Raw genomic sequence first — 24,757 nt, 5'->3', positions numbered from 1 at the left:
TTAATATTTTGTATTTCGATAACGTCGAAACACCAATAAAATTTATTTTGAAATTAAATTATGGCTTATTTCCCAATAAAATAGTAAACTGTATAAGATGCCACAAAGAAGCAGCTTCGAAACAACATTAAAAAATCATATAAATCCAAAAAACTCTATTCGACATGTTTGACAAGAAAGCAATATACAACCTATTATATTTTGTAATGGGAAGAAAGATGGAAATAAATGAACATAAGAGATGGTAAACTGATCCCTTAATCATATAAGCAAGTGAATATGGTATTAATAGTATGGGAGGAAAGTATTCTAAATTTGCAGTTACTCGAGCGTTACGAGGACCTATTGGGTTATAAAGATTAGGTCCTAAAACCAAAGAAAGTTAAGTAAAGTGTTTCATTTAAGTAGGGACTTTCCATTTTTTAATCTAATTTTCGATTTCTAACAGTCGTTTTTTCCGATATGTCTCGAATAAAAGTTACTTATTTTTGCGTAAGGAATCCAAATCTGCAATAAAAATGGGGGCTCCTATTTAAGATTTTAAAGTAATCCCCCACCCCACCTCGGTGAAGGGTCGTGTTTGGTGTCATTCGATAGATTTTTCAAAAATATTGAATACGTGTATTTTGAATTTTTTCGATCTAATGTTCCTTTCGCAAAATATCGCGGGGTTACTATTGAAATTTTTTAATTTACTTCCCACCCCTCCCCGTGGGGGATCGTGTTTGGTATTATTCGATAGATATTTCAAAAATATTAAAAACTTATTTTTTAGTTTTTCGATCTGACGTTTATTTCTCGAAATATTCGCTTTTTTCTTGTGAAACTTTGTGACAACCATTTCCTTACGCCCCGCTTAAACCGTCAGTGACAAAGTCCAATATATCTGTTATTATAAAATATATGAAAAAAAGTTGTTAATAAAAGTTATATATGCCCTATTCCACGAATATACGCCTGTGTTGGATTATTTCGACGACAAATATTTTATTGTGCAAAATATGAAGAACGAAAATAAATTGGAAATTACATTGCTGTTTAATGGAATAATTAATTGGTTGGTTGACTTACCTGTTAAGGAGGGACAATCATAATTGTCCTATCTTACATTTCGAACATTTGTACTTATGGTAGTGGTCTTTTCGGGCCGCTGATCACAGTTTAAAGAAGCAGAAGAAGAAAAAGAAGATTATTAAGCTTCTTGACAAGTGACGTCCGCGCATCACTGTTTTTTTTTAATTTTATTTTTATTTTATTTTTATCGCACAAGACATGGGTGGGTTCAAAAGAATCAATGGGGGGGAGCGTACAAATGTTCGAAATGTAAGATAGGACAATTATGATTGTCCCTCCTTAACAGGTAAGTCAACCAATCAATTAATTGTCCTTCACATAACATTTCGAACATTTGTACTTATGGTAGGCTGTTGAAAGATTAAACAATATTGTGCGATAAATAAACAAAAGTACATTGCAATCCAAAAATGAATAGTACTTAGCAATTTTTTTTTTTTTAGAAACTTTACACAAAATATATACATATGTATACCTAACTAATATATTAGAGCAATTATTAATTAAGATTCATGTTTATATTTTAATTATATGAGATGTGTACTTTCAACCAGGTACAAATAAACATAATAAGAAAATTAATGTTCTTACTAATATTAGTAACCTACACATGTAATATAATTACAATTACATACAATTACATGGACTCACCAGACAATACGGTTTTGCAAAGAGTCCGTAATCTTTTGCTAGAGGTTTATTATAAAAAATATTGAATACTTGAGAATTTTCTGTCCATCTCGCCGTCTCTCTAATATCTTCTATAATCCAGTTCTAACTCCCGCTGAGGTAGATGCATGTCTGACACTATACACTTTAAAAATATGAGTGTCTATATTTTTAATTTAAAAAAATGTTATATCTATCTACTCAACGCCTGGGTAGATGTTGCTTTATACGTCTCTTTTTTTTTTTTGTTTTTAGTTATAAACAAATTGTCTTCCGATTGAGGACGAATGTTTTAGAAATCTCTAAACACTCTCAACTGTGTTTTTTGTTTTAAATAGGTTGATATTTGTTTATTTATTATTATTATTATTATTATTTTTTGGGGAAGTCTTTATCCTATGTTATATCAAAATGTCAATTTTATCTTGATCCATGAAAATATTCTGAATTTTTATTAGGTACAGGGTTTGCAACCTCTGAACTGAAGTGAGTGCAATCAATATTACAAGTTTGTAAGTAAGATCTTTCAGGGAAAGGCTTGTGAGACGAAATAATGTTTCTAAATAAAGTAATACTGGTAGAGGGTCCCAAGTTAATTAATATTTGGGCAATTAAGGTTTGAGGTTATATACACATTTGTAAAAAAATTTAAAAATGTTTTTATAATATTCTAGGATATCTTCTATCAACGCCAATGCAGCACTGTGAATGTTAATACGAGCTATAATTATAATCCGGTTCTACGATAGATTTAATAAAATTAAAATTTGATAATTCATAAGCAAAATGGTTATTATTTTATACTAAACCGTCACCATCTCTTGAAAACTGTATCATACAGATTTAGTGATTTGTTGTAATAGATGGGATGGAATCCTCAGGAATGCCTTTTCTTAAAAAGCTTGCCTGACAAGAATATGGAAACCCAAAGGATGTCCTGGATATAAAACCCCAAAAAAAATTCTAGATTAAATTTTTATCAGGTCCATAATTATCTTTTTGGTTGTGTAAGGTATGGTGGTCAAAGGTTGTGTACCAAGGCTGAAAAACATAAAATTTAAATCCATGCCAATCTAGAGTTAAGGCATTGGATTTCTCTGATCCGGGGTCAGGGTTCAAAATTACATACCTTGCACATTTTTTTTTTTTTAGGATATGTGGCAAACATATCGATTTCTGGAATAAGAAGCTGCTCAAAAATTATAGTAACACAATTATCACTTAAAGAATACCTACTCTGTTTCTATTTTTAAAGATCTTGATTCCGAGTCAGGCAAAAGCATTTTTTTTACTGTTACAGATGCAAAAATAATTTTTAAATTCCTATTTTCACAGAATTATTAAACTTATCTGCAAATGTTGAGTACTGTACACTACCCATCTTGTTAATGCAAGACACAGCTGTTGCGTTATTTATTCCTAGCAAAATGTTACAATTCCTATATTCGTTGAAAAAGGATTTCAAGCCACTATATGCTGCTAGTAACTGAAGTACATTTATATGTAGTTGTTGTTCATGACTCCAAAAACCATGAGTTTTGTTATCAATGCAGCATACCCGCCATGCTAAAAGATATATGCATCGCAAAATATTTCAAGTACATAATTGGATTATTTTATATTTTGCTCACTAATTGGTATGTTATTTAACCACCAATTGTAATCATTTTTAAGTATTTAGGTATGGTCATTTTAGTGTTATAACTATTAGTTTAAGAAAGAGGCTACTTTTCTTTTGTATTTATTTATATATTATTTTTTTTTAGTATAATTTTCCATATTTAACTTCCATAAATGGACGAACTGTTACAAACTGACCGATTAAGGCTGCAAATGATCTTATTTTACATGTACTTTTATTTTTGATGTTCTGAATACTATTAGATTTTTTTTTTGTCAGCAGGTGCAAAATATATCAGGTTCGAATCAAACGTAAAACCAAGAAAAGTTATATTTTGTGGGGGTGAAAGTATACTTTTCCTTTTTTTTATTTATAGTAAATCCCAAGCAGAAAAAACATAGAAAATGTTTAAACAATATTTTCTTTACATTTTAAATATGATTTTGAAATTGGTAAATGGTCCTCTAAAAAATTGACAAAAGTAAAGCCTCCTGTTATTAGATTATTTAGGGCTGGTTTTAAAGTTTTTGTAAATATAAAAGCCGAGATATTATTCAAACCAAACGGTAAACAGTTTAATTAATATAAAAAAGTTCTGTACTTAAATTTTAAATATTTTTTAGAATTTTAATGAACAGGAATAGCAAAATAGATAACTTTTAAATCTATTTTTACCATAACCCTTGAAAATGAGCTTGAGGACTGACCTATTATAGTCTTCCAGCTTAAAATATGTGGCTTCTATAAAGCAATTCAATTGTTTTAAATTCAAAACAAAATCTCTGATTTCCGTCTTTTTTATGCACAAAAAACTACGAAAAATAAATTGTCCTTTTGTATGTGAAGAAGGAGAAATAGTAATTTTTAATTACTTTTCAAGTAATTTTTTTTTTTTTTTTTTGTCATACGACCAGTTTGGGTCTATGAGAACTTTTGGTGCTCTCTCTTCAGAGGGCGTTGTTTTAAATAAAATATTAAAACCTTAGACCAAACTTAAAAATTTCTTATCTGAAGTAATCCCTTTCCATATTTTAATACAGTTAGCCATATTACCCTATTAATTTTTATTGACATTTAGTATGACATCCTGGTTGTTCTCATTTGCTTTTGGTACTGCTGTCTGTTCGATTGTTTGCATCTCGATGCTAGTAGAGGGTGATTTGAGTACTGACTTTGTCCAATTCTTGGTCTGCTCAAGGTTGGATTGAAGTTTAAACGCTGCTGATTAAAGTTGCTAGATTCTGAAAGAACTCTTGATGGATGCTGAGTGGAAACAGCAGCTTGGCTTTGTGGTATAGTCTTTGGATAAACAGTGGTCTTTTGTGGCTTCGGAATGACTTCGAGATGACTTAATAAAGCTGATTTTGTATCTTTGTTTAATATTTTTGACAAAGCCAAACAAAAAATTATTGTAAGTACACTTACTAACTTTGTAATATTAAGGTAGACGATAAAAATCAATGCAGAATGTGCAAAAAGTAGTTAAATATATTTTATTCTATTCTAAACTTCTGGGCTACTATAAGTAACTCTGCGAAATAGGAGTAGCTCAAAATAAAGATTTTCTGGGCTACTAAAAAAATTACCCTCTTCTAGTTTTATTGTTTGAAGACAAACCAAACAAACATTTAATGTAAGCAGTAAACTTACTACCCTCGTAATATGAAATCTAGGCAAAATGTGCACAAAGTAGTTGAATAAATACATTTTATTGTATTCTAAACTTCTGGGCTACATTAAAGTACCTCGGGTCTGTCGGACATTTTGCTACAAAATAAACATTAATAGGAAAACCAGAGCAGTGTGGCAACATAGCGCCTGTTACATCTCTGTGTGTTTTGACAAATACTATTGACGTTTTGAGTATTTCGAATAGGGAAGAAGGCGAGATATAGTAACTATGACAACAGGGAAAATATATTGATAACAACAAAAAAGGACCCCAAGTTTGAATTTGGTTAAAATTGTCATTTCGTAAATATTAAATATTTATAGTTCGATCTATTCACACATAATTTAATTTATCTAACATAAAATGATTCAAAAATATCTTATAAATAACTTGTTTTTTTGGGATAAAACCCAAAAATATCATATAAATACCTTAACTCTACCAGTTTCTGTTGCAAATCTTCATATTTCCGCCTCTTTCGGGATACACAATTATTCTCTGATGACTTTTGTGGTATTTTAAACACTGTCTAATAATTTTTATAAAACTATTTGGAAAGCACTTGTGATCAGTACACGCACAGAAAAAAAACAGTGATGCGCGGACGTCACTTGTCAAGAAGCTTAATAATCTTCTTTTTCTTCTTCTGCTTCTTTAAACTGTGATCAGCGGCCCGAAAAGACCACTACCATAAGTACAAATGTTCGAAATGTTATGTGAAGGACAATTATTAGAGCTATTTACTTTCGTACTTCTTATGTTGCACACTGAAATATTCGTTGTCGCGATAATCCAAAACAGGCGTATGTTGGTGGAATGAACCATACACCTTTAATGTTCACATTTTAAAATTAGTGAGAAATATACAGGGTCCTTCATAACACGGTGCCAAACCAAAGTTATGTTTTTTTTTTTAAATGGAACACACTGTATTTTATTAAAAATCTGGTTTCTCTACATTTTTCTGAATGAAAAAATATTGGGAAAAAACACTTGTCTAGGGTTATACTGAGTGTTTCAAAGTTATGAGCACTTTTATCAAAAAATCATACTGATTTGATCGCCCTGTATGATTGTAACAGTATAATATAAACTTATTTTTTTACTAGTGTTGACTGTCAATATTAAAGTAGTTTTGCAACAACGTACAATTTTTTTATCACTACACAAATTGTATACAGGGTAAGTCAAAATTCAAATAAAAGATTTTCTTCATATTTTTAAATGGAACACCCTGTATTTTATATTACCATCGAAAAGTTCTTTCATTATACTTGCATATCTTATTAATATTCCCTATAACTAAAGTTATTAGTTTTCGAGATATTTTAGTTTTATTGTTGATAACTCATAGATACGTTTATTACAGTAAATTAATTACCTTTAATATTAGAAACCTCCAATGAGTTTGGTAATGATAATTAAATTTAGACTGCATTTCATTTTTTCATTAAGTTTATGCTAAACTCTATACAATAACGTCAATTTTATATTTACTAACAAAATAATATTAATTTTCCGCGAAGAAATGGGAACTATAAATTGCTGCAAGTTCTTGTTTAAGGTGGCTTTGAAATAATTGACACAAGAACTGTCAGATGTAAGATTTTAATTATCTGTACGTTTTTATTTTTTACTGATTATAATTGTTTGCCATATTGTTATAATTGTTAGCTAACAATGAATTTTAGTAGTGAAGAAATGACAGACATGATATGGATTTTAGGAGAGTGTTTCAAAATCTCATTAGTTGCCACAAGAATTTATAAGGAACGGTGTCCATAGCGTCAACAACTAGCGTCAACAAAAGAGCATTTGATAACTTATTAGACAGGTTTAATCGTACTGATTCTGTTTATGAAGCAAAGGAAAAAACAAAAATCATTATTAGGGATGAAAATGAATTAAATGTTTTACTGCCTGTTACAGAAAATCCTCATACAAGTATTCAACATATTACAAGAGAGCTTGTACAAGAGTACAATTTTGTCAATGGTCACAACAACAAATAGTTATACAGAGAGATTTTTTTGAGTTTGTTCTTTTTTTTTGAGACGAGGCAACATTCCACAAAAATGGTAGTGTAAACAGACACAATTTTCATTATTATTCCACAACCAATCCGTACTGTGCTCAGACACATAGTCAAACGAGATGGTCCTTAAATGTTTGGGGTGGAATCATAGGCAACTACGTTATAGGTCCTTTTTCTTTGAGGAATCGGTACATGGTGAGATTTATTTAAAATTTCTAGTGAATCATTTACCTATTCTACTTGAAAATGTACCATTAAACATCCGCCAACATATGTGGTACATTCACGACGGAGGCCCTGCTCACCACAACGCACTTGTCAACGGTGAACTCGATGAACTATTTCCTGAAAGATGGATAGGAAGAGATGGGCCAGTTCACTGGCCACCCAGATCACCAGAATTAAACGAAGTTGACTTCTTTGTTTGGGGTTATATTAACGACGTAGTGTATAGGACACCTCCAACAATAGTTGACAATATGATAATAAGGATTCAAAACGCCTTTCAAAGTGTCACACAACAAATGCTTACAAACACCAGTAGGTCTTTCGAAACTCGTCTCCAGGCTTGTGTAGACGTTATGGGAGGTCATTTTGAACACCTTTTATGACATAAGAAGTACGTTGAACTTTTTTTATTTAATTTAGTTTTTTTAATAAATTTTAATAAACCAAATTATTGTTATTAATAACTAAGTAATACATGTTGTTATCAACAATAAAACTAAAATGTCTCGAAAACTAATAACTTTAGGTATAGGGAATATTTAAAAGATATGTAAGTATAGTGATAGAACTTTTCGGTAATAATATAAAATACAGGGTGTTCCATTTAAAATTATTAAGAAAATCTTGTATGTACATTTTGACTTACCCTGTATACAATTTGTGTAGTTATAAAAAAATTGTACATTGTGGCAAAACTACTTTGATATTGACAGTCAAAAGCATTAAAAAATAAGTTTATATTACATCGTTAGAAACATACAGGGCGATCAAATCAGTACATATGATTTTTTAATAAAAGTGCTCGTAACTTTGAAACACCCTGTATAACCATAGACAAGTGTTATATCTCTAGAATTATAAAAATGTAGAGAAACCAGATTTAGAATAAAATACAGGGTGTTCCATTTAAAAAAACATAACTTTGGTTTGTCACCGTGTTATGGAGGACCCTGTATATTTCTCACTAATTTTAAAATGTGTACATTAAAGGTGTCTATAACTTTTATTAACACCTTTTTGCATATATTGTATAATAACAGATATATTGGACTTTGTCACAGAAGTTGATCACCCTGTATACACTGTTCTGCACGTACCTAACTTACCTTATCTGAATCTGACCATTTCGGCTTTTCCTAAGGATAGATTTTTTTTCGGGCCGCCTTAACGAACTCCCCTGTATTAAGATTCAATATACATAATATAACATATTATGTTTTACATGGTACAAGGTTTCTCCCCATGTGATAATCTGATGCGCTCCGATTTTGCGAGTACCGAACTGCAAAAATCCCCGCTTGGGCCCTCCTACCATAAGGAATACCCATTTAATCCTTACAATAAATATTTTTCGCAATTATGGCCAACTTTCAAAAGCACCTACGGATAATATTTATTCATTTATTCATGTTTGTACATTATTGTGTATACCCATAGCTAATTTGTTTTTTCACTTCGGTAGGTCACTTTATAATATTAATATATATTTTTAGATGTCCTACTTGTTGCTGATTTGTATACTGTGATATATATAACTTCGTGAATAGAAAATGTTATTTAATATAATGAGTTGTTTTTCCAGTTTCAAAAACTGTAATACGCTATTCATTTTGATTTAAAAGCATCTAATTCCGAATAGAAAAGTTAATCCCATTGAAACACTAACTTTTCGTCCCATTTAAATGCGCCGAGTTTTAATTTCGTCACGGGATTATATCAACTCTAACACTGTCATAAAATGTGAAACTCGTTTTAATATCAGTAGAAAAAAGTCGAGAAAAGTTGTACTACCCTTATGAAATAAAAACAAAAATCTTGCGAATCCTCATCAGTCGTCGTCCGTGCAACATCCTCAGTTGACGGCCCCGTTCCTCTCCCGAGTCTGCCTGTGCTCCCTCCACCCCTCACCAACCCGTTCACCCCTATTTCCCCTTATATTCCTCGAAGTTTCTACAGTCGGCCTCAGCGCGCCGCCGACGAAAATCTAATATAAAACCTGGAAACAAAAGAAACCTTTCTGACGGACATTTCCGCGGAAAAGTGGGGGAAAAACTCCTTGCCCAGAACCAATGAAAACTCGCCTGCGTTCAGATGTTTTATTGATCGGTATTTTAGACGCTGAAAATACTTCAGACATTCAAACGGTGCGGACTTATACACCTTTCGAGGGTGGGAAAAAGAAAACCGGGGGGTTCTTTCCTTTTAAAAAGGAACGAGAATTCGTTTTCTACACTGCGAAGTGGAATGGAGTATTTTTATCGATGGTGTGCGACAGAGAGGACTCGTTACGGAGAGAGAGGTTGGAACATTCACTCCGTTGTTTTTCATAGCTCACTGCTTTTCTTTCGCTTATACCCTTCTTTCATTTTCCAAGGACCATTGTTTTATGTTATTTTACATTTCAATTTTCCGCGATAGAAACAAGCGAGTTTGGTCCTTATTTTCTTGTTTACGTCCAGGTAGGGTGGGATTCCAGTACTTTACGAAGAATTATTAATGAGAACCACGGTAATAAAATCTGTTGCGTGAATATTTTCAAATAAAATATGGCTGTATATTCATGACAAGTTTTATTTGACAAATCGATATACTTATTTACTTAATATATCTATAAGCTTACAACATAACTTACATTTTTTATTTCTATTAGTATATATAGAGATAGGAAATGTATTTCGAGCAATCATTGAATAATCTTAGGTATTTTTTCCGTTGATACAAAAGTTTTTTAATATCTATAATTTCAAAAGTATATGTTTTGCAAAACACGTTAAACTTTTATTATACACGATGGTGCAAATGTTTGGAATAAACTCGGTATTTCGTAAGCCGACGACTTTAAGAAAAAATACTGAAACGTCCAGGTAGTTTTTTATTTTTAAATAATGATTTTTTGGCAAATGTGTCATACTAGTAAGGTCATTCATCTGGGCGTGATAACGTAATCGATGATTTTTTAAATGACAATAGGGATCGTGTGCTAGCTCATTTGAAAGGTTATTCAATTTTCTATTCAGTAATATAAATAAGTATTAACATAATTATTTTATACAGGGTGTCCAAAATATTGTTTTACTAATTAAATTATTTGACACAAAAAAAGAATATATGAAATTTATTTAATTAAAAATTCATTTTATGTACCTACTGCTCTAGTGCCACTTCTCTCAGTACTTACATACATTCAAAACAAACAATTTTTCACGCAATGAGAAAAGTAGGCCATTGCAATGAGAAATATTTTTTCTCACGGGTTCTCCTACGGTTTTCCATACATGATCGCCGTTCCATGGTAACATGCACAATACAAACACTACTAATGTTGTCAAACAAGATAATGTGTTGAAGCAAAACTTACCAGGAATTACATTTCAAAACTGTTTAAAAATATATGTTAATAAGAATTTTAAATAAATAACGTATATGAATTTTAAGAATATTAAATACCTACATGTAAACATATGTATTTTATTTCAATGTATGCATATAATATACCTAAAAGCACCAAATTATTTCATTTTGAAGTTTGAACCCTTGACACAACCTCATCCATAGAAAAAGTACAGTGTGCATACAACACATGAGAAAATGACATATTTCTCCCTCGCTTGATTTACGACACTCGCCTCGTGCCTCGGTTCATACCAACAATCTTCTGCGCTCGTGAGAAATATGTGTTTTTTCTCACTTGTACGATATAATATTTTTCCGAAAATCAGTCAAGAATTTAGACATTTTTGACAACATTTTTGAAAGAAACGTTCGATATTTCCTTATACTTGCCTTATTCCAGCCGTTGCCTGGAAACAAAAAAGGCTTACGAAAATGTTATTTCCTACCTCTACTGAAAGTATACTTTTCCTAACCTGATTGTAGGGAGCAATGTCGTACTTTTACTCTCTAGGGAGGAAAAGTAAAAGTGGCGTTATGGTATGTCATTGATGAAATAACTTATTGACGCCCTATACAATACTTATTCTATTATCTATTACGTAAGTTTCTATACATTTTAACGTTTATTTATAGAGCACCCTGTATTTTGCAGAATGTTAAAAACAGTAAATTGTTATTTTGATTTAACAATGTTTACATTAATAATTTGACTTATATTTGACAGTTGACAGTTATACTGTACCTACTTGTTAGTTTTAGTGCTCTAATAAATTTTGTCAGTTAGTTATATAAATAATTTATTTAAAAATGAACAAATAACTTGATATTTGAGGAAGATGGAAAAATCATATGTATAGCATGGGAGTAAAGTGCCTTTTCCTCCTTCGAATTATTACTGCCCGACGCGTAGCGGAGGATTACACTTTCCTCCCTTACACTTTCCTCCCTTGGCATACAAATAGCTATTCCTTACTGTAAGGAAACATTTTTTCCTTACAGCAGATTCAGAACAAATTTATTCACTACTTCCATCACTTATGAAGGGGTACCAGGAATCGAACACTCATCATCACTCATTATTAAATTAGATAATTTTGCTTTCTAAAATTATTACAATCACAGAAAACACGAGAAAATAACAAAGATACTGCCAAAAATAAGCAAATGCGTCAAATTTGACAATTCAATAAGTCAATAATTCAATAATATGTACATTTGAAAATTTTAACATGTTTATTTTAATATAATTTAAATGTTCGATTTTCAAAAAAGTAGTATGGCCTATATATACCTAGATATACCTATACCTTGTAGGAAAAACTCTGTAATATTGCCTTGTCTCGGCTTGCGCCTCGATGGCAATGTTTACATCGCCCTTGATTTTTTTTAGAAATAAACATTACTTTTCGCTTAAATTCAATGTTACTGCCTCTAGGCAGTTTGAACATTTAATTTACTTAGTTATTATCAAATAATCATTTTTTACGTTGTCTGACAGCAGTAAAATGTATTTTGAATTAAATAAATGACATACATTCTTCTTTTTGTGTCAATTAATTTCATTAAAAAAATATTCTCGATACCCTGTGTAAAGAATTGTGTTATTATTTATATTACTGAATAGAAAATTGAATAACCTTTCAAATAAGCTAGCATACGACCTCTATTCTCATTTAAAAAATTATCGATTACGTCATCACGCCCAGATAGATGACGTCACTAGTATAATATTTATGTCAAAAAATCATAATTTAAAAATGAAAACATACAATGTCCTTACATATAATATTGGAATTTAGGAAAATTGATTTGAATTAGTTCTGCGGTAATTAAATAAACGAATCTATTCTATACACCAGGGTTTCCCAAACTTTCTTTGATCGTTAGATCACTTTTGACAAAAAAAAATTAGTCAGAGACCCCTCTAATTATACCCAATTCATTCGCCATTTAAGAACTTTTCCAAATCAATGGAAATATCTTCTAATACTCGTGCTATTTGATTCCAATAGAGATTCTGGATAACTCTTGTATATTTTATATATTCCCATCAATATTAGCATTGTGCAGCATTTTTAACATTGCATCGTGTTTTATGGTGTCAAACGCTTTTTCATAGTCAAGGAATGTGATGATTATATCCTTTCGTTGGTCCATGCAGTTTTGTACAAGCGTATTCAAGCGGAATGCTGCTTCGCGTGTCCCGAGTCTCTTCTTGAAACCAAATTGTGTCTCGCCGCTTAGCTCTTACATAAATAAAACATTACATAAATATATTTAAATATTAATATCTAGTCTGGTATGGGATTTAATAGTTCATGCTTTTCATTGCGCCATCGAAAAATCCAAGAAAATTAGGTTATTTCTCTTGTTATGTAACGTGTCAAAAATCAGGTACGTTATAGCTTGTGCAATTTTCGTATATTTTATTAAATTTTATAAAATCACACTGTACCAAGTCATCTTAATTTCTGAAAATATTTTCTCACGAGATCATTTTGTTAAGACCACTCATTTATCAATTTGGACTAACTTAACGTTAGCTTCATCTATACTTACTCTAATAATATCCTTTTACAATCCCTTAGAGATTTAGCGAAAAACATACCTTTAGATGGTTAATTTTTGTACCGTCACATCATGTTCAAAAAAATGGAAACTAATTCCTTAGGAATTTACCGAGAGATGTGCCGTTGGGTGAAATGGGTTTTATCTATTTCGGACAATAAACGAAGTAACGGAATATTTTCTATGTAAATGTTTTTCTACAAAAAGTCCTACTTATTCTGCTCTATTAACTTTCCCGTTTGAACTTAAGTTATGAAGACCCATTTTCCGCTGCTGAAGAAGAAGTAACATTTGTTCAATATTTGACTAGTGTACCAAGCAATTTTTTTTTAAATTAAGACCCGTACTCCTCGCTATCCCGGAAAATTCCTCGGCCTCCAACCCCTAACTCCAGACCTTATCATAACGAACTTTTTCATTTTACTTCTCATCCAACTTAAATGATGTTATTTCTAAGTCAGGAAAGTGACAAACAAAAGAATAGACTACATTTAGACCATTAACCCGGGAGCAGTCGTGCCGTTAGAAAAATCTAACATTTTATCCTTTTCCGTGATAACTATATGAAAAATTTTGCAACATAACTTTCCACTCGTAAGTGCCTCGAGGAAACTTATAGTAATGCGTGGGAATTAAATTTTTTTTTATTTTTTAATTTTTTGTGTGGAATTTATGGCTTTGATGAGAACCAATTAGCTTTAAAATTGTTAGAAATAGATATTTTTAACATAATTAAATAAAAATATTATAAAATAGATATTTGTTTTAAATCCGTATTGTTAGATTTTTTCTCTACGCGCGACTGCTTACGTGACAGTAGTGAGCGCGACTGCTCCCGACTCCCGGGTTATACTATAAACTACTATATACTACTATAGACAACTATATATTCTATGACTACGTCATAGAAATAATTACCTAAAATTTTATACTGAAACTGTACACATTTAATAATTATTTTTTATCGTTAAACATTTAATGTTGCTTAACATTCTTGCGCAGTCCGCAGCTTAAACATGTTTAAACCAAGGTGGATTAATCTGACAGTAAATTTTTTATTTCATTTTCATATTTAAATTCAATTGCATATTTTTATATTTTTCAACGCAGTTAATCCATTAAAGACAGGACTTAGTTAGAGAGTTAGTCACAGAGTCAAAGTAAGACAGTTCTCGTGTTTATGATAATAAATAATACATAACTTTATCAATATTTGATAAACGATATTTATGTAGTTTATTTGATTATTTCACCGGACACTGCATTTGCTAATTTTGTAGATAATATTTATGATTTTGATATTTTTGGATATAGTTTGATAGGTACGGTTAATTTTACCATCTTATATTTTAAAGATATTTGTATTTTTTCTTTTTGTTTTTTAAATATCCCATTTTTTTTTTGAGATTCAAACAATTAAAACACTGGCGCCCTTGTTATTAGAGTTGATCTCTTCGCTATTTTTTTTTTGAGGTTTATTATGCTTTCTTTTGTTTTTCACATAGGTAAGAACGACCGACCCCGCTCATAATCTATTAGAACTGATCAATTGTGCCTTCGAGCATAGTACACCGGTGTTCTAAGTTTATTTCTTAGTAATCTAAATCACATGTTTGGTACAGTGTGTTATTAAAATATTATTTTTTAATTATTACCTTTTTGCAATTTGTGACTGTTTTGCCACTCGCTGTTTACATTTACATCGATATAAGAATGATATTCGTTAATAATTGTGTTAAACACCATTTTGTAGGTACAGTGGAACCTCGATAACTCGGATTAATCGGGACCGCGGCCGATCCGGGTTATCGAAAATCCGGGTTGGCCGGAGAGCATGGTAAAATTTAATAAAATACGGTATATTTATAGATAAAGTCCGTTATAATTAAAATAACATGAAATATATATGCACAGTACACATCTAACTTACCTATAGTTGTATAGAGTATAGTATTATAGTCAGTATAGAGTATTGTTCATTTCTAGGTAAAAAAAGTCAGTTAGTTTCGGTTGTGTCAATTTCGTCTGCCATCGGAACAATGTTATGTTATTTAAGAACAGTGGCTCTTTCATTGTTTAAAAGACCATTGTTTAAAAAATAATTTTTTAAAAGACAGTTGGAAATAAATAAAGGAATAACAGGTGCCTGTTGTTTGCGATAGCCCCAGATAATTAACATCGCTCTGCCGCCGCCGCCGTGTGCCATGAGTCATTTTTACTATCGTGTAGTTCAAATTACACAAATACCCATTATCTCTCAAAAATTATATTAGTCCTGTCGCCAGTGGGGGTACAACGGCCTCCTCCTTAATTCAGATGGACTTACCCAAGTTTTTTTTATATATTTTGACCCGTAGAACACGAATTTTTTGGGTAACAGTCGATCCGGATGTCGATAAGATTGTTATAAACAAAGAACTTGAGGAATCACATAACAGCGATTTTTCGCAAAACAAAACTTTTTTTGTATTGTTTGGGTCATTCTAAGCAAAAAATGTTTTTACAAGTTTTTTCGTAGAATGCATGGTTTTCGACATAAACGCGATTGAACTTTCAAAAAATCGAAAAATTGCAATTTTTGAACCCGAATAACTTTTGACTGAAAAATAAAATAGCAATTCTGCTTACCGCATTTGAAAGTTCAAGTCAAATTCTATCGGTTTTGATTACATTCATTGCTAAAAATTAATTTTTTTATTGTTAAACAAAGCTATAAACACATAGTGATTGAATGATGTTTTCAATGCATTTCCCATTTGAAATTGAACGAGTAGGCGCGCATACAGACAATGTTACGTAGATTACGTACAGTCGGAAAAATGAAAGAATACCCATGAACGAACATATAAAACACGCTGTATTTTCCTGTCACTGTGTCACAAAGAAAATTTCCCATCGCAAGTACATGTAACAATAATTATTACATGTACTTGCGCTGGCCAATTTTTTGTATGACACGGTGACAGGAAAATACAGCGTGTTTTATATGTTCGTTCATGGGTATTCTTTCATTTTTCCTACTGTACATTAAAACGCATGCATTGGGCACGGGAAACACTATGTGTTTATGGCTTTGTTTAATAAATAAAAACTTAATTTTTAGCAATGCAAATAATCAAAATCGATAGAATTTGACTTGAACTTTCAAATGCAGTAAGCAGAATTGCTATTTTATTTTTTAATCAAAAGTTATTCGGGTTCAAAAATTGCTCATTTTCGATTTTTTGAAAGTTCAACCGCGTTTATCTCTAAAACTATGCATCCTACGAAAAAACTTGTAAGACCATTTTTTGCTGAGAATCACCCAAAAAATACAAAAAAAGTTTTGTTTTGCGAATAATCGCTGTTATGTAATTCCTCAAGTTCTTTGTTTATAACAAACTTATCGACATCCGGATCAACTGTTACCCAAAAAATTCGTGTTCTACGAGTCAAAATACATAGAAAAACTTGGGCAAGTCCATCTGAATTAAGGAGGCCGTTGTACCCCCCCTGGCGACAGGACTATATTATGGTTGAAGCGAAGTTTTATCAATGAAACTCGATATTTTTAAGACATTCCAGAAGAGGCTACAGATAAAATGTTTTAACATAATAGCTGTCCTGGTTAGCCGGACTTCCGGGTTATCGGGGGCCGACTTATCGAGGTTCCACTTTACTAAATTTCCCAAAAATTCTGGTTTAAAATAAAGGTCTAACCCAACTTTCCATTGACATGTCAAGTCAAAAATGTCACGTCATTTAACATGGTTACTAGGCTACTAACGATACGTAGATATAAACATTTCCATGTCTTTCAAATAATTTTTTTGAGATGATTCTATATGAAAATTAAAAATTTGTACTTTCGGCCCTTGCATTGAGACGAAACAAGGAAAGTTAAGTTAAAACGCTTTTTATTATAATATTATGTTAACTTTATCTCGATATCATAACGGTTTTATGTTGAAAATAAATCAAGTAGAAAGTGTAGAAATGTTTATAAACGAGGAGAAAACGATATAATTAATGAATAGAAACGAAATGTTGATGAATGGAAATAGTTCTAGCGTTTCATGCATCTCTTTATCTTTTAAATAATATGCAATGAGAACAAAGATGGCCGCCTTAAAACTAACCTTAATTTATCAATGTCTTCAAGATAAGGAAACAATGGAGTGTGTAAAACATCCATTGTTTCTGTTTATACGGCAAAACAACGTAATGTCGTCGAAACAAAACACTGCACAATGACCAAGGCCTTCTATTAAATTTGCTTGGGAATTCGAGCAGCTATACGGGACGTAACCTTAAGTTTTATAGGGAGAGTTTTACGAGATTAATGCTTTTAGTTTTATATAAGTCGTTAAACTTGCTCACCGACACTTTTAAACTTTATATTACGGTATTTTTCACTTCTATAATTAAATTACTTCTTATACAAGGTTAAATTTTGGAGAAATGTGAAATGTGCATTAAAGAAAAGTGTTTGAGCCATTAAATTGTGGTCATTTATTAATTTCGCAAATCTTTCAAAGCGATCAAAATTTTTTCTTCTTCTTCTTTACGTGCAATCTCCGCGGCGGAGGTTGGAAATCATAATCGCTAATCTGATCTTAGATGCTGCTACTCTGAATAGTTCGATTGATCTGCAAATCTGCATCCGTACCATTCCCTCAAGTTACGCAACCATGAGATTCTTCTCCTTTCTACACTTCTCATGGCCTGGATTTGCCTTGTATAATTAATTGAAGTATGTTTTATCCCTCATTACGCATAACATGCTCCAGGTATTGCAGCTTTCGTGTCTTGATGGTTTCCAATATTCCCATTCTTTTGTTGACTCTTCTCATGACTTCGTTGTTTGTTACATGCTCGGTCCATGATATCTTCAGGATTCTTCTATACCACCACAGTTCAAATACTTCCAACCTTTTAGCAGTCGACGCGTTAAATGTCCATGCTTCTATCCCGTAAAGCAGAGTCGAGAAAATATAACACCTTGCCAGCCTAACTCTCAAGACTAATGTCAGTTCTCTTGCACAAAGTACCTTTCTCATTTTATCGAAGTTTGTTCGTGCGTTCTCTTTCGAACTTTGATTTCTTTGGAGTAATCGTTTGTGTGATTAATTATCGTGCCAATATAGTTGTTGTTTTCAATTTGTTCTGAAGTTTTACCGTTAATTGTCAGCCTTTCTCATTATTTTGGGTTTTTGATATCCTCATAAATTTAGTGTTTGGCAACCGTAAAAATAAAACACATCACTTCTATTAGTAAAACAATGTTAAAAGTGCATGAGGTACACATGTAACCTGATAGTTATAGCATTGAAGAATCTAAATCTCAATATGCAATGATTTTTCTTGTTTTTTCTCTGGAACCCGTATATTATACATCGGACTTACTACAGCCAATTGGCTCATTATACTTCTTCTATACATCTTATATTAATTAGCTTAAAAGCTTAATAAGCTTACTGTCAACACCCGCAAGTGCATTTATTTAGTATAGTTAAGTATTCTTAGGGGCGGGCCGGATTGCTCGGGCGGTGGGGTGTTTGATTTCCACGCAGAAAGCCGGGCTCGAATCCCAGCGCCGGCGAGAACATCTAGACCTTTTTAAAAATGTCTACAGGCCCCAGGTTGTGGCAACATGAATAAAGTGAATAGGCACCTTGTGTAAAACCAGGGATAATAATAGGAAGTTGAAGCCTAGCCCTGGCTTTGTTACCTTCCTTGTATACTGTAACCCCTAAAGATAGCAGACTACCCTACGATAATCCCAAAGTTGTGTTAGCAGTATAAAAAGGAGGCTATTATTATTCAGTATACTTATAGGACTTTGTTATCAAGCTGTAATCGCCATCATCCATCATTTACCATTATATTGGTACCATCATATACATAGCAGTAAGTGTTGCTAAAGCTGAATTACTATGCAGTATAGGACCATAATTGGCGCCATTGGGACCCATGTAGGGTCCTCGACCGGGGTGGCCCGTCTGCTTGTTTATTCTTTTTTACAGCTATTTTTTGTCTTCAGGTCCATTTTACTTCGTAAGTTGAAATGAAAGATCGTCAGTAATACGCCCACAGCGTACCAAGGCCACAATCCCTTGACATATACATCACTTTTCAACCTTTATCATGACTTCCCCAATTCCCCAGACACCATGGTTTTACACAAGTCAGTTGTGGTGCGGGACTCTGGTGATTTGTAAATAGACCATGGTCTAGGCTAAAATATTTTATGTACAGGTATTTTAAGTTAATGCTAAGGTAAGTAAGTAATGTTAAGGTATTTGTCAATGTGTTTTCTTCTTTATTTGCCATGCTTGTTTTCAAGCTTTGGCTATCGTTATATAAACAAGCTGCTGGAATGATTCTCGGTCGGTAGATATGTATCTATATGAAAGAATTGCTCATCAGTTCGATCTGTCCTTTGTCTAATGTTAAGCAGCAAGAACAGTCGTTTTCTTTCGACCCAGCGTGTTGCTTCTATTATTACCTAATAATTAATCTGAATAAGTAAATAAAGGTAGGTACCCTCACTATATGAGCAAAGTATTCAACCTAGCCCGTGTTCGTTGGATATACGTGCTGTCCATAGAATTTTGAGCATGTAACGGTGACACTTCAATTCGAACGCTACTGATTTATTTACATTTTTGACTTTTATTTTCCAAACGTAGCACTTTAGCACTCTTAGACGCGTGTTCAACGAGAGCCTTTTATTGCTAAATAGGGAACTCTATCAGTTAATGAAGCTTTTAGCAGTTTTAATGAAGCAGTTTAATTCTGGTCGAAACTTTATCACCTCAGTTAACCCTGCTGTTAGTCTAGCTACCCAGATATCTTAAGTGTTCGGCACTGAATATTTCTGTCCAATTGCAAATATTCTTAAGCCATTACATATGTTTTCTTCCAATTCCTTTGCGGTTCTCAATTAAACTTTTCATGATAAGATGTGTCAGATTTGGCGCACAAATTCACTCTTGGTCGACCAGATCGTTTGGAATCTTGACTGTTACTACTTGTTTCTTCAAAGTTCCGAAGAAGCTCCCGCAAACAAGTTCTCAATCGTGACCAGACATCTCGTAACGTGACAGTTCGTAACCGGACAACTGATAACGGACAATTCGTAACAGTGACAGTTCGTAACGGCGACACTTCGTAACGGCGACAGTTCGTAACTATACAAATTCGTAACGGATAATTCGTAACGTCCAAATTGAATTATTTTGTTTATTTTTATTAACGTGGAAACTAACTGTTATTACAGTTATAATTGAAATTATGTTTATCAATTTAACGAATCAGTACCGGGATAAACATGTTTAACACATTTTATGATTCGTGTTTCAGAATATATTAAAAGTCTTTAAAAACAAACAAATATTTAAATAAACACAATTATTTTAACAATATTTTTAAAAGTTTATTCCTCTTATTGTTCCTCAAATTTTCATATACCTAGACAAAGCAATAATGAAGCAATTCGTAAAATCTTTAAGCCAACAACCGTCTTTAGATATTCTCAATTTTCTAGTAGTTTGTAAAGGAAAGATTATAATTAACTGTTATTATAATAAACCTTGTGATTGGTTATAGCGTTGGGGTATTCAATCAACGATTATAGTTGATACGAAGGATGGCTTTTAATACTTTAATACTTGGTTTAAATACTTTTATTATATTCTGAAACAAGAAATATGAAATGCCTTAAAAATATTTATTATGATACTGATTCGTTAAATTGATAAACATAATTTTATTTATAACTGTAATAACATTTAGTTTCCACGTTAACAAAAATAAACAGAATAATTCAATATGGACGTTACGAATTGTCCGTTACGAATTTGTATAGTTACGAACTGTCGCCGTTACGAAATGTCGCCGTTACGAACTATCGCTGTTACGAATAGCTGCTATTTTGTAGGCTACAGTAAGTACTATTCTGCCCATGTAAACATTTAAACGTCTCGTTAAACAATAATCAAACTAAAATATTCAAAGCATCAACTTGTCAACTTGGTTGCATTATAGTCGGAGAGATAGAAGCGGATTTTGTGCGTGATAAGTAATATGGAAAAACTATACGGGGATATGTTGAATTAGTTGTGTACATGACTTTCACCAACGGCCGGAAACCAGAGTTGGGGCCGAGGGTAGTTATAAGGGGTCAAAATCGCGGATCTTATTATTTTTTTATGACGCTCATGATCGAGATAGTGCACCAAAATTTGGGAATAAGTAGGTCATGACGTAACTAAGTAAAATCTCAAGGGGCGGAACGCTGCGTGGCCGACAAAGGGGTGGGGGTAGGGGTGAATATAAAAAATATAAAGGGTTTTTTGCGACGTTCGTGATTGAGATAGTAGACCAAAATTTGGGAATAAGTAGATCATGACATTACTAAGTAAAATCCCCAGAGCCGGAAACCAGAGTTGGGGATGAGGGTAGTTATAAGGGGTCAAAGTCGCCGTTTTTATTATTTTTTTTTGTGACGCTCATGATCGAGAGAGTGCACCAAAATTTGGGAATAAGTAGGTCATGAGGTAACTAAGTACAATCTCCAGGGGTGGAACGCTGCGTGGCCGATAAAGGAGTGGGGGTAGGTGTGAATATAAAAAATATAAGGGTTTTTTTGCGACGTGCTAGATTGAGATAGTGCACCAAAATTTGGAAATAAGTAGACCATGACTTAGCTAAGTAAAATCCCCAGAGCCGGAAACCAGAGTTGAGGATGAAGGTAGTTTTAAGGGGTCAAACTCGCAGTGTGTATTATTTTTTTGTGACCCGGCACAACATTTGTCACCCACGCAGCGTTCCGCCCCTGGAGATTTTACTTAGTAATGTCATGATCTACTTATTCCCAAATTTTGGTGCACAATCTCGATCACGAACGGCAAAAAACCCCCATATATTTTTATACTCACCCCTGCCTACCACCCCTTTGTACCCCAAGCAGCGTTCCGCCCCTGAAGATTTTACTTAGTTACGTTATAACCTACTTACTCCCAAATTTTGGTGCACTATCTCCATCATGAGCGCCACAAAAAAAAATAATAAAAACCGCGACTTTTACCCCTTATAACTACCCTCGTCCGCCACTCTGGTTTCCGCCTCTGGGGATATTACTTAGTTATGTCATGGTCTACTTATTTTCAAATTTTGGTGCACTATCTCAGTCACGAACGTCGCAAAAAACCCCTTACATTTTTTTATATTTACCCCTGCCCCACCCCTTTATCGACCACGCAGCGTTCCACTCCTGGAGATTTTACTTAGTTACGTCATGACCTACTTATTCCCAAATTTTGGTGCACTTTCTCGATCATGAGCGTCACAAAAAAAATAATAAAAAACGGATCTTTGACCCCTTATAACTACTTTCCTTCCCCACTCTGGTTTCCGGCTCTGGGGATTTTAATTATTTATGTCATTTACTTATACCCAAATTTTGGTGCACTATCTCAATCACGAACGTCGCAAAAAACCCGTTATATTTTCTATATTCACCCCTACCCCCATCCCTTTGTCGGCCAGGCAGCGTTGAGCCCCTAGAGATTTTCCTTAGGTACGTCATGACCTACTTATTCCCAAATTTTGGTGCACTATCTCGATCATGAGCGTCATAAAAAAATAATAAAATCCGCGACTTTGACCCCTTATAACTACCCTCGGCCCCAACTCTGGTTTCCGGCCGTTGGTGAAAGTCATGTACACAACTAATTCAACATATCCCTTATAGTTTTTCCATATTACTTATCACGCACAAAATCCGCTCCCAGCTCTTAGACTATTAGATAAGTTATTCATTGGATCCACTGTATACATTTTATCAGATCATTGTATTACTTGTTCTTCTTTTTCTAGTGCCATTTCCACTTACGAAGGCTGTCTATAACCATTGAAAAGTCGTCTCTATCTTTTGCTTTTCTTAAAAGCGTTTGTGTGTTTAACCCGATCCAGTCACGCATGTTTTTCAGCCAGGATATTTGTCGTCTACCAGGACACCTTTTTCCTTAGATTTTACACTTCACAATCAGCTGCAACAACTCGTACTTATCATTTCTAAGGATGTACTCGAAATGTTATCTTTCACCTTTTAATTAATTAAAATTAATTTTTTATTATATCTTAATTAATATATAAAATACAGCAATAATAATTACTTATCAGTATGTTTTTATCAGTAGTCACAAAAGATATTCCAATATCTAATTTTTGGCAAGTATCCACCGGATAAAAGCTGGTAAGGGACAATGAAGCTTTAACTGAGTTAAAGCTGGGTCGCATATGTATCTTCCGCGCCTGGGAAAGAAAAGTTATTTTCCTGCAAAATATGAATATTTATGCCGTAAAAAGCCCCTGCATTTATATTTTCACTTAAGTTGAAACTTATACAAGCTTTTTCACTTCAGTCCTTTTTAATTACGTCGTATTTACATACGCGACAAAAAATCCTGTCCAGGGGCTCCAGTCCTTTTTCTATTTATGAGAAGAACGCTTTATAAAATTAGGAGAGTTTTAATTATAATTAAACAGATCCTGCTTTTAATGTTTGATGAAGAAGGTGCGACCGAAACGAGGGACAAAACGAGGTATTTTTTACGAAACTTGAATTCTACCGAAACCAAAAAGTTACTCATTTGAGTCTATGAAATTATCATTAATCTGCCAGTTTGGCAAAAAAGAATAAAACACGAAGTTAAATTATTATTTTTATTTAGTTTAACTTGTCTCGATAACGCAAGTCATTGTCACAGGTACAGTAACTCAATGTTTTTTTATTTGCAATATTATAAAAAATATTTTAGAGTTTATGATACAATGATACTTTTCTAAAAAACTGAAGAACTCTAACTGGTTGGAGTCACTGATAATTTCAGATGGTTGCAGTTTGAGATTTAGCTGTCACCTTACTGCACTGAATTGATGACATTCGGTAAGGATGTATTTGACTGTTAGTTGGTACTGGCGATCTGATGGCACTAGGAAGCTGTGTGTTAGTTTGGTGTGGCCTATACGGATTTTTTGTATAATTGTCGGTCTTGTAGTCTTGTCTAATAGAAAGTCCGTGGGTCCAGTGTAAAGTGACTCAGACAATGACGGCTGGATTTCACGTAATGATGTATTTCAGGATCTCCAGTGGGTTTACCATAATTTCTTGGTGAATCTGTACGCTTCTGTTTTTAAATCTTTGCAAATTTGGATGTGAGTTGTTGACGTGGTATCTGTTGAAGCCGTTTTAGCATGCTAATCAGCGAGTTCATTGACAGGTATACCAATGTAAGATGGAATCCATATAAAGTTAAGCTGAGTGTTTAATGTAGAAAGGTGGCGGTAAGGGTGATGGATATTTTGGATCGGAGAATGATCGATAAATAATTCCTGAATGTCTAAAATGGAAGCTCTAGAATATTTTTGTTTGGGAGGTTAATATGCTGTACAGCCTGTAAGACGATACAATTATCCAGTATGTACCATACACAAAAGAGAAATAAAATAA

Source organism: Diabrotica virgifera, chromosome 3 (genome assembly GCF_917563875.1).
Source record: "Diabrotica virgifera virgifera chromosome 3, PGI_DIABVI_V3a".
Taxonomy (NCBI): domain Eukaryota; kingdom Metazoa; phylum Arthropoda; class Insecta; order Coleoptera; family Chrysomelidae; genus Diabrotica; species Diabrotica virgifera.
The sequence above is the reverse complement of the archived record's forward strand: the minus strand, read 5'-3'. Positions refer to the sequence as shown.